Below are 11917 nucleotides of genomic sequence, written 5' to 3'. Positions count from 1 at the left end.
GTAGGGCTTTCAAAATCAACTAAAATCTTGGAAGTTTAATTGGGTTTCCTCAGTGCCTACATCTTCTGGAACCTGGGAAGTTGAGGCTTGAAGAGAGAATCCATCATCCCAATGTGAAAAATTTAATTTTACACAAATATGTCCCAGACTGAGCTAGTACTTTCTTACATGTTAATAATAAACTTTCAAGGCAACCATAGTTGCTGTCTGTTATTTCCCCCTTTTCCGGAGGTGACATCCACAGGCTAATTGACTTGCAAAGAGTTGTCCATAGAAGCACTGGCTTTTTTTAGTAAGTACTAAAATACCAATAGCCGCAGAGTAATGGAGATCCCTTGGCTACCTAGAAATATAGTACTTACAGCGACTTGCTCACTTATTCAAAGTAGTAGTTTAGCAAAGCCAGAAAGTTCTTTCCAATTCCAAATGACTTTCTTCCAAGCTTTGAGTCTATGGGCAGTTGCCAATGCACAGAGCTGGGAAATGTGATATAATGGTGCCTGCAGGCTAGGAATCTGGTCTGTGGGACATATTGTTATTTACAGAGTTGCCATGAAACTTGGCTGGAGACTCAGCCCTCTATATGGGAGCCAGAGTCTGAGTGTCTTTGGCTAATCAGTATGCTTCCAGGGAGAAAAAAAATAATTGCTGGTAAGCAAAGGCTCTGTTAATCATTAACTGCGTGGCATCTGCTTCCACAATTACGTTTTTAGGAGATCGGGATAATAACATTCTTTTGAAAATGGTCTAATTAATGCATTTTTTGTTATTATTATATTTTGAGCACTGGTAGTACCAAGCTAATCATTAAAGGCTTCCAGTTTTCCAGTGTGCACAGATACCTTATTGATTGATAGGAATATCCAAAGAAAGTGGCTTGGATCGGCAAAGACTATGATGACTCTAGCCCTTATCAAACCCAAGGAAGTAAACTGAATGTTTTGTGCATTTTCTACTCTCACAACTTACTCTGGGTACAATCAGGAACAGGTCCAAAATTATATATATCTTCCCAGCACACATACGTAAAGAATAAAAAATATTGCCACCATGTAAAATTGGGTTTGAATCTCAGTCCTGACACTAACCATCTGTATGACAGTAAACACAAACATTCTCATGATCAGTTGCCTCTTCTATACAATATGGGCTATAATTTTTGCCTTTAAGTATTCTTATGAAGAGTAAATGAGATGACACATGTAAAATGTACTGGCACAATAAATTATAGTCAATAATTCTTTCAGTTCTCAATAAATTATCATTTCCCTTCTCCATGATATTAGGCTATCAGTATGATGTCCCTATTTTTATGTTTTATGACCTGGCAAGTTGGAGTGTACTCATATGGACAGTAGAACAAAATATTGCAATTTGTCCTGTCCAGGATGTGTGGTTCCCAAAGCTATTAGGCATTTCGTGAGAAAACTAAAAGCTGCCTTACCTGGAGCAGTTTTGAGTAGCAGAGCATTATGGCATCAGTGATAACTGCTGAAAGCCTTGGATGTCAGACTTAGCATTAACCATCACCAAGACTCTGGACTCTCCCAGTGGGGGTACCTAATAATACAAGCCACCAGTCATCTGCTACATTCCCTTCAACTATGAATAAGGTAGAAATCTAGAGTTGACAAACTGAAAATGAAGCCATCTTACCAGCTCTAATCCACATTTGAAAGAAATGTGAAAATTATATATGTCTAAGATTCAGGTAATTTTCCCTATAGAAAACAATTTCCAAAATTAATGCTAATGGTAATAACTGCCAACTTTTACTGTCACTTTACTCTGTGACAGTAACTATGCCCACTTTATGCTTTACTCTCACCATAAACATGTCAAATGGTTGCTATATTTTTGATTTTTATAGATAAAGAAACCCAAATGTAGAAATGTTAAGTAATTCATCATACAACAGTGCTTGAAAGTAATAGAGTTGAGATTTGAATCCAGAACCTGTGCCTATTCAGAACTGAAAAGAAAAAAAAAAAACAGTCATGATTTTTTAAGTCTGAAAAAAAGTATCTCCAGAGCCATGGAGTTTTTGATCTTAGGAAATCTCCAATTCCAGCTAATTTTATTTGGTTTTAATAGTTGCCTGGACTTTGAAGAACCACTAAGGCATCTTGGCTCTCTTATATTACAGACAATTCAAAGTAGGTCAAGTGCAGAGAGTATGTCACTTGGGGAGAGTCAGAGGCCATCAGAAATATTCTTTGTAACCCTGTTCCTCTTAGATGGGAATCAGAGATGCTCTGGAAGCATATGTCAACTTTACAAATAAAATAGCTAGTTATTTCACCAGCAAAATGCATTTATTCAGGAATAGCCAGAGAAATTGCAATTCAAGAAATGCAAGCTATGGAGGACTATGGGCAAATACTGAGAACAAAGGATGCTTTTATAGAGAAAAGAGGGGCGTTCGGAGGAGCTGTCCTAAATGAAAGTTCATTGGAAGAAAGTAAGAGTTTAGGTGGCAACTTCTTTTCATTGGCTGAACCACTGCACCTCTCCTTGGCTGGGCTGTTGCTGAAAATCTTCCTTCTTCTTGCTGGAGTATTAAAGTAGAATTGTAAAGTAAACTACAACAGACCCTGTGTGCATGAAGGCTCCCTGTTCAGGGCTTCCTGACTCCATTTTAAATGTGGTTTCTCTTTATTAATTTTTGCACATATAATGGAACATCACAATTACTCAGTATCTTGATACCTTCTAAAAAAAATAGTAAGGTTTCTCGTTTTGTCAGTATTTCAAACCTTATTTCCCAGATGACAAGCATTGTTTCACCTTTCTGTACTTACAGCCTGAGCCAGTTAGGATTCATCTGCCTTCTGACATTCCCTAGCTCCTGGGCTTAGACAAATTCATGCTGTCAGGGTTTACTGAGCGGAAATTAGGGTACTCGGTGCCCTTTTTTTGTACATGGAACTTTTTAGTTTTAAATTATTGTGAAAATAAAACATGCACAAGGTAATAAATAAATAGGTAGAACAAAATGGCTACAAAATGAAAGGCTTTCTTCTAGACTCTGAACCGAGTTCCTCTCCTTATTCAGTAATTATACAGGTTTTACTATGTTTCCAAAGAAAAATTATTTATATATACTGTAAATATATATATATACTGTATTCTTATAAATATACACTTAAAAACATTATTTTTATTTTTACATAGTAGTGTGTGCATTTTAGATATTTTAGCACTTTGTTTTTTTCATGAAATATATCTCAGAGGGAGATTTCCAGGTAAAATAGAAAAGTGAAAAACCAAATGTCTCAATCTCTCCCCTAATACCTAATCAAACAAACAAGAGTTTGAAAACAGAAAGAGTCACCACTACTGAACACTAAAGTGTTGGAGAAAAGTATATTTTCATACTCTTTGAAATATGGAAGCAAAGCCAAGAAATATAAGATTCAGATGTGGTACCTCAACCATCTGACCCATATCTCAGAAACTATAGTAAGGACAGGATAAGGACCAAATTCTGATATCTCCCATTATTTTGAATAAAAATGTACAAAGTTGTCAAATCATCTTGGCAAAAAGAAAGTATGGCCAAAAATTTTGCAGATTTAGAGATAGACATAAATTTACAGATTCAAGTAGCTCAGTGTACATCAAGTGAGCAAATGATGAAGAAAACCACACCTAGACAAATCATAGACAGACTGCTGAAAATCAAAGGTAAACTGAAAAGCTTTGAAAGCAGCCAAGGAAAAATGAAACATTTCATAATGTTTGAGTAGTAATTTGAATAATTCATCAGAAATTATGGAAGTCTGAACACTGTGGAACTACATTCTAAGGTACCGAAAGAAACAAAAAGACATAATTTTTTATCCAATGCAAGTCTCCTTCAATATATGAAATAAAGACATTTTTAGATAAAACTAAGAAAATTTGGGGCTTCCCTGGTGGCACAGTGGTTAAGAATCTGCCTGCTAATGCAGGGGGCATGGGTTCGAGCCCTGGTCTGGGAAGATTCCACATGCCATGGAGCAACTAAGCCCATGCGCCACAAATATTGAGCCTGCACTCTAGAGCCCGCAAGCCACAACTGCTGAGCCTGCATGCCACAACTACTGAAGCCCGTGTGCCTAGAGCCTGTGCTCCACAACAAGAGAAGCCACTGCAATGAGAAGCCTGTGCACCGCAATGAAGAGTAACCCCCGCTCACCGCAACTAGAGAAAAGCCCGCGTGCAGCAATGAAGACCCAATGCAGCCAAAAATAAATAAATAAATAATTAAAAACAAAACAAAACAAAACTAATGTTGCCAGCAAACTTGTACTCAAAGAAATGCTTAAGGATGTTTCTTAGACTGAAGGGAAATTATATCAGATGAAATTCAGATCTTCAGGAAATTTTATAGAGGAACCATTAAAAATGTAACAAGACATACTTAAACATCCATTAGATAAATGAAAATGGAATTCTAATATTAATTAAATAATGGGGGAAAAGTTAGGAAAGGGTAAAAAGGACTAAAAAAAAGGGACAAAGAAAGAAACAAAAAAATAAAAATATAGATCTTAATCCAACTATATCAGTAATTACAATAAATGTAAGGGACAAAGCGTTCCAAGTAATAGTAGACATTTTAAGAATGAATAAAAATTCAAGGCCCAACTTTATTCTGCCTATAAGATAAAAATAGTTTACATATAAAGACACAGATATATTAAAAGGAATGGATGGGAAAAAATACACATGTAAGTAGCTTAAGAATACTGGAGTGACTATAGGAGTATCAGCCCAAATAGGATTCAAGGTAAAGAGCATCACCAGTGATAAATAAGGACATTTTATACAGTTAGAAAGATCAGCTTTCAAGTCATCAGAGGGACTAACAATAATAAATGCATATGCATCTAAGAACAGAGCTTCATATATGGGATGCAAGACTTGACAGAATTAAGGGATAAATAGATTCAAACCCATACTGCCTTCAAGATAAACAGTTTAAATACAAAGACTTTGCATGAGATTTTAGAACGGGCAGAACAGCTTAACTGTAGAAAATAACACAGTAGTTGATTGTGGGAGAAAGGGATAGGGATTGACTTGGAAGGTGCATGAAAGAACATTTTGGGGTGATGGTAATACTCTTTATCTTGATAGGGGTTTGGGTAGTATCTATGTATGTATCAGTCTACAGTGTTAAATTTGTGAATTTAGTTGTGTGTATAGTGTTTCCCCAGAATTCATGTTCATCTGGAACCTGTGAATGTAATCATATTTGGAAATAATCTTTGCAGCTGTAATCAAGTTAAAATGAAGTTTTACTGGATTAGGGTGGGCTTTAACCCAATGATAGTGTCCTTGTAAGAAGAGGGCAATGTGGACACAGACACAGGGGTGAATGCCATGTGAAGATGGAGGCAGATATGGGAGTAATATGTCTATAGATCAAGGAATGCTAAGGATTGTCAGCAACCACCAAGAGCTAGGAGAGAGGCGTGGGACAGGTTTCCCTTCAGCACGTCCGGAAGGAGCCTGACATGGCTCCTAAATAGAAGAGCATGCATGGAAATTTGTTAATAAATGGAGTATTGTTCTCAGTCTGTCTCACAGTGAGGCTGCTGGATTCATTTGTTATGTTCATAGATGTATAATTTAAAAAAAAAAAACATAACTAGGGATAGGTCAGTCTCTTATATTGTTTCCATGATCTGTGGAATCAAAGTTACTATAATAATAAAGGCCATAACACATTATAATCAAGTTATTAAAAGTCAAAGACAAAGAGAAGATTTTGAAAGTAGCAAGAGAAAAATGACTCATCACATACAAGGGCTCTCCCATAGGCAATAGGCGGATTTCCCAGCAGAAACCTTGCAGGCCACATGAGAGTGGCATGACATATTCAAAGTGCTGAAAGAAAAACACTTCCAACCAAGAACACACAACAAAACTGTAATTCAGAAATGAAGGAGAGATAAAGACATTCCCAGACAAACAAAAGCTGGAGTTCATCACCACTAGACCTGCCTTACAAGAAATTCTACGGGGATTTCTTCAAGTTGAAACAAAAGGACACTAAGTAACAACATAGAAACATGTGAAAGTGTAAAACTTATTGTTAAAGGTAAATAAGTATTCACATTTAGAATATTCTAATCATGCAATAGTGGTGCATAAATCACTTTTATCTCTAGTTTAAAAGTTAAAGACAATACTATTAAAAATAACTGTAGCTACAATAATTTCTTAATGGATGCTAGTGTGACATCAATAGCATAAAATGTGGCGAGAGAAGAAGTAAGAGTGTGTGATATCAATAGCATGAAATATGAGAGAAGAAATGAGTGTAGTTTTTATATGCAATCAAACTTAAGTTATTAGTTTAAAATAGACTTATAACTTTAAGAAGTTTTATATAAGCTTTATGATAAGCACAAAGAAAAAAACCTATAGTAGATAAACAAAAGATTAAGATAAATCAAAGCATACTACCACAAAAATTTATCAAATTACATAGGAAGACAGCAAGAGAGGAAGAAAGGAACAAAGGAACTCAGAATAGAAAAAACAACTGACAGAATGGCAATAGTAAGTCCTTACCTATCAATAACTACTTTGAACGCAAATGGGTTAAATCCTCCAACAGTATGGACGGCCATTAAAAAACTAAAAATAGAACTACCATATGACCTAGCAATCCCACTACTGGGCATATACCCTGAGAAATCCATAATTCAAAAAGACACATGTACCCCAGTGTTCATTGCAGCACTATTCACAATAGCCAGGATGTGGAAGCAACCTAAATGTCCATCGACGGATGGATAAAGAAGATGTGGTACATATACATAATGGAATATTACTCAGCCATAATAAGGAATGAAACTGGGTCATTTGGAGAGATATGGATGGACCTAGAGTCTGTCATACAGAGTGAAGTAAGTCAGAAAGAGAAAAACAAATATTGTATATTAACGCATATATGTGGAATTTAGAAAAATGGTACAGATGAACCTATTTGCAGGGCGGAAATAGAGACACAGATGTAGAGAACAGAAGTGTGGACACAGAGGGGGAAGGGGAGGGTGGGAAGACTTAGGAGATTAGGATTGACATATATACACTACCATGTGTAAAATAGATAGCTAGTGGGAACCTGCTTTATAGTACAGGGAGCTCAACTCAGTACTCTGTGATAACCTAGATGAGTGGGATGGGGGGTGGGTGGGAGGGAGGTCCAAAAGGGAGGGCATGTATGTATACATATAGCTGATTCACTTTGTTTTACAGCAGAAACTAACACAGCATTGTAAAACAACTGTACTCCAATTAAAAAGAGATAAAGAATAGCTGAATGGATTACAAACAAGATCCAAATTTGCTGTCTATAAGATATCCACTTCAGCTTTAAGGACACACATATTTTGAAAGTAAAGGGATGAAAAAAGATACTACATGCAAATGGTAACCAAAAGAGAGCAGGAGTGGCTATACTTATATCAGATGAAATAGGCTTTCAGTTAAAGTCATTCACAAGAGACAAAGATGGTCACTATATAGTGATGATGGGGTAAATAACAGAGGAAATAACAATTGTAACTGTATTTGCATGTGACATTGAAGCACCTATTTAAATCAGATATTAAAAGAAATGAAGGGAGAATAAGACAGTATTTTTTGCGGTACATCAATAGTAGGAGAATTCATACCCCACTTTCAACAATGAATAGTTCAGCCAAACAGAAAAGTGATGAGGAAACAGAGAATATTTGAATAACACTACAGAGACTTATATAGGACAGTCCATTCAATAGCACCAGAATACAAATTCATCTCAAGGGCATATGGACGTTCTCCCGGGTAGATCATATTTTGGGCCACAATTTAAGAAGACTGAAATCATATCAAGTATCTTTTCCAACAACAAAGGTATGAAGCTAGAGATTAATAACAGGAGAAAAAGCTGAAATATTTTAAAAATTCATGGAAGTTAACACACTCCTGAACACCAATAGGTCAAGGAAGAAATCAAAAGAGAAATAAAAAATATCTTGAGACAAATGAAAATGGAAACAAAATATACACAAATCTATGAGATGTAAAAGCAATTCTGAGAGGGTAGTTTACAGTGATAATTGCTTACTTTAAGAAAAACACAAGATCCCAAATAAACAATGTAATGTTATACCTTAAGGAGCTAGAAAAAAGAATAAAATAATCCCAAAGTTAGAAGTGGGGAAGTAATAATCAAGATCAGAACATACATAAATGAAACAGAGACAAGAAAAAGTAGAAAAGATCAACAGAACTAAGGGCTAGCTTTTTGAAAAGATAAACAAAATTGACAAACCTTTTGACTCACCAAGGAAGAAAGATAGAGAACAAATAAAAGTATAAATGAAAGAGAAGACATTACAACTGATACCACAGAAGTACAAAGGATCATAAGAGACTGCTATGAACAATTATCCCCCAACAAAATGGATAAACTAGAGGAAATGGATAAATTCCTAGAAACCTTCAACCTACCAAGACATGAAGAAATAGAAAATCTGAACAAATTAGTAGTAAAGAGATTGAATCAGTAATCAAAAACCTCCCCAAACAGAAAAGCCTAGAACCAAATCACTTTATGGATGAATTATACCAAATGTTTAAAAAGAATTAATGCCAGTTCTTCTCAAACTCTTCCAGTATTTGAAGAGGAAGAAAAACTTCCAAACTCATTTTACAAGGCCAGCATTACCCTCATACCAAAGTCAGACAAGGACACTACAAGAAAAGAAAATTGCAGGCCAATATCCATGATGAACATAGATGCAAAAATTCTCAACAAAATACTAGCAAACCAAATTCAACAGCATAAAAAGGGTCATTCACCATGTTCAAGTGGGATTTATCCCTGGGATGCAAGGATGGTTCAACATATGAAAATCAACAAACGTGATACACCACATTAATAGAATGAAGGATAAAATAACATATGATAATCTTAATATATGCAGAAAAAGCATTTGTTTTCTGCAAATGGTAGGCTCCGGGCACCTGTGTGCAGAGGATGATCTGTGAGTCCTTGATTTGTACAGACAGGCCATGACAACCTTGGTGGTAGAACCAAAAGGCATAGACTTAGCCCTGTCATCCTGGTGTGAATACTAACTCTATGTTTATGGGAGTATAGTCTCTGTTTTAAAGACACAATAATTCCTTTCTGGATGGTCTAAACAACAAATCAACACAGAGTTAGGGACTTCTGTTTAATTTTGTTTTTATTTTTAAAAGCTTGATTTTATTGTTCAATTGTTTAACCATCTATATGGTTTTCAAAGTCAAATCTACAAAGGAAACTTCATTCAGAAAAATTTAATTTTCTTTAAATGTGTTTTATTATTTTTTCAGTGAACCCTTCACTCCTGTTCTCCAGAGTTTTCTGATGTATTCATTTACATTTTTGTTAGTTATCTATGTTTTATAGAAATTACAGTTAGAACTGTTATCTTTTAAAATTCCTTACTTTATTATTTATTTTACATTTTAAAAACATAGTCAAATTACAGTATGTTTCTTTATGGCCTCTAGACTTTGTGTCTTGGTTGGAAAGCCTTTCCTGCTCAGGACTTGTTTTCAATGGCATGTTTTCTCCTAGTAATAATGTTTTGTTACTTTAAATTTTAATAAACTTTAAAACTTATTTCGGGGTGCAAGAAATAGAAATACAGAACATGAGCCCTAACATGTTATCCAGTTATCTCCTCAATATTTATTGAAAGATTCATCTGTACCCTATTGCCTGAAGTGTCATCTTTATCATATGATGAATTCCGTGGGTATTCAACTACATTCGAAGAATCTCTTATCTTCCACTGCTCAGTTATTTTTGGTGCCAAAGTCAACATGTTCTAATGCTCATGTCTTTCTAAATACAGTTTGACATCTGATAAGGCAAGTCCTCCTCCATTACTCCCCCTTTTAGAATCTTTCTGGCTCTTCTTCGATGTCTAGTACTCCATATCTACTATAGATTTGGCTGATTAAATTTCCTTATCAATTTTTTTTCTGATACTTTTGGGTAGGGATCTGATCGAGTTGGTTATTTGTATTAGGATGAATTTTCTAGTGGTAGTTTTAAAAATGTGTTTCCAGTGATTTGTTAACATTAACAATATGGTAATAAACATTTAACAACATCTCTAGTTGTTTCCTCAGAATAGAACCCTAGGAATAGCGTCATAGACTGTGTTAAGTGTATAGAGATTTGTGTATCTCTATCTATTATAAATTTGCTTTCCTTAAAGGTCAGAACAAGTGCATGAATGTGCCTGTTTTTCCCTATCTTCTTTCCAGGACTGAATATATTATGTCCAAGTATTTTAGAAATTTTCTCCACCAAAATATCTATGAAAGATGTTGGGAGTGAGACTCACTGGTATGATTTAGAGGTTATGTCTTATTTCCTTTATTGTATTGATGGGAAAATCAAGACAGAGAAATGGTTAAGACCTGGTCAGAATCATTACAGACATTGGCATTAAAGAAGGGATCAATGGCCAGTGCTCTTGACTTATAGACTAGGGTAGGAATGTATGTGCAAACATACACACGCACGATTTCAGCCTCAGATATATTCCCTAGTTAGAATTCAGTCTGGCCCTCATAAATCTGTTGGAATATCATTTATGAGCCCCAAAGTAATAAGCAAAGAGTTTTTTTAAAAATCAATTTATTTATTTATTTATTTTTATTTATTTTTGACTGCATTGGGTCTTCGTTGCTGCGCATGGGCTTTCTCTAGTTGTGGCGAGCAGGGGCTACTCTTCATTGCAGTGTGCAGGCTTCTCATTGAAGTGGCTTCTCGTTGCGGAGCACAGGCTCTAGGTGCGTGGGCTTCAGTGGTTGTGGCACGTGGGCTCAGTAATTGTGGCTCATGGGCTCTAGAGCACAGGCTCAGGAGTTGTGGCGCACGGGCTCAGTTGCTCTGCAGCATGTGGGATTTTCCCAGACCAGGGCTCGAACCCATGTCCCCTGCATTGGCAGGTGAGTTCTTAACCACTGTGCCACCCAGGAAGTCCCAGCAAAGAGTTTTGATAATATCACAATTCCAAAATTTTAGGTAGCGACTGAATGTAAAATAAGATCACAGCATTTCTTCCAAATTGCTTCTTTCTTAAACTTAGAAGAAGAAACGACAGTGACTAGAAGTTTCTTTTTAACTTTGCGTCACTTATTTGTAAATCCCTCTTTAATGAAGAACAAGAATGATATCCAAAACATTTTTTGAACATGATAAGCACTAAAAACAATGACAATAAAAAGACTAAGGAACAGTTTCATATAAATTTCATAGTTCTTTTCTGAGTTATGGGCCACATACCTTTGTTATTTTTACAAGGGGTATATTTCTTTGGTATAAATATTTCCAGTGTGATGATATCTATAAGACTAAAAATTCCAGGACCAGCCATATATTATAACTATATAATTATTTCTGACATAATTGATTTTTGTTAGGCACACTAAACTAATTTGTAATGATTGCTTTAGAACTGATAGTGGTAAAATATTGATAAAGCCTTGAAAAATGGTCAAATTGCTCCATAGTTTTTGGACATTAACTGTTTCGAGGATAGTGTCAGATACTCAAAATGGCATGGAATGTGAGCAAACAGACAAAATATGGGCAATTTCCACACAGGAAAACTGAAAATAAAAGAGTCAAGCATTTGCAGATGACTTGCCGTCAGTCTGTGTTAACTTCCCATCAAATACAGAGGGGAACAAAAATGCCCTTTTGGTACTCTGCTTGACAAAGAAGCATCACTCTCTGACTTATGGGAAAGAGTAAGTGCTTCTAAGAGCTACTCCAGCCAGAGCTGATTCTGAAGAGTTGTAAGTCCATAAAAAATATTTTCTTTAAGTGGCCTTCACAACCCCAGATCTCAGAACATCTTAT

Source organism: Leucopleurus acutus (genome assembly GCF_964270905.1).
Source record: "Leucopleurus acutus genome assembly, chromosome: 20".
NCBI lineage: Eukaryota > Metazoa > Chordata > Mammalia > Artiodactyla > Delphinidae > Leucopleurus > Leucopleurus acutus.
This window is presented reverse-complemented; position numbering follows the sequence as displayed.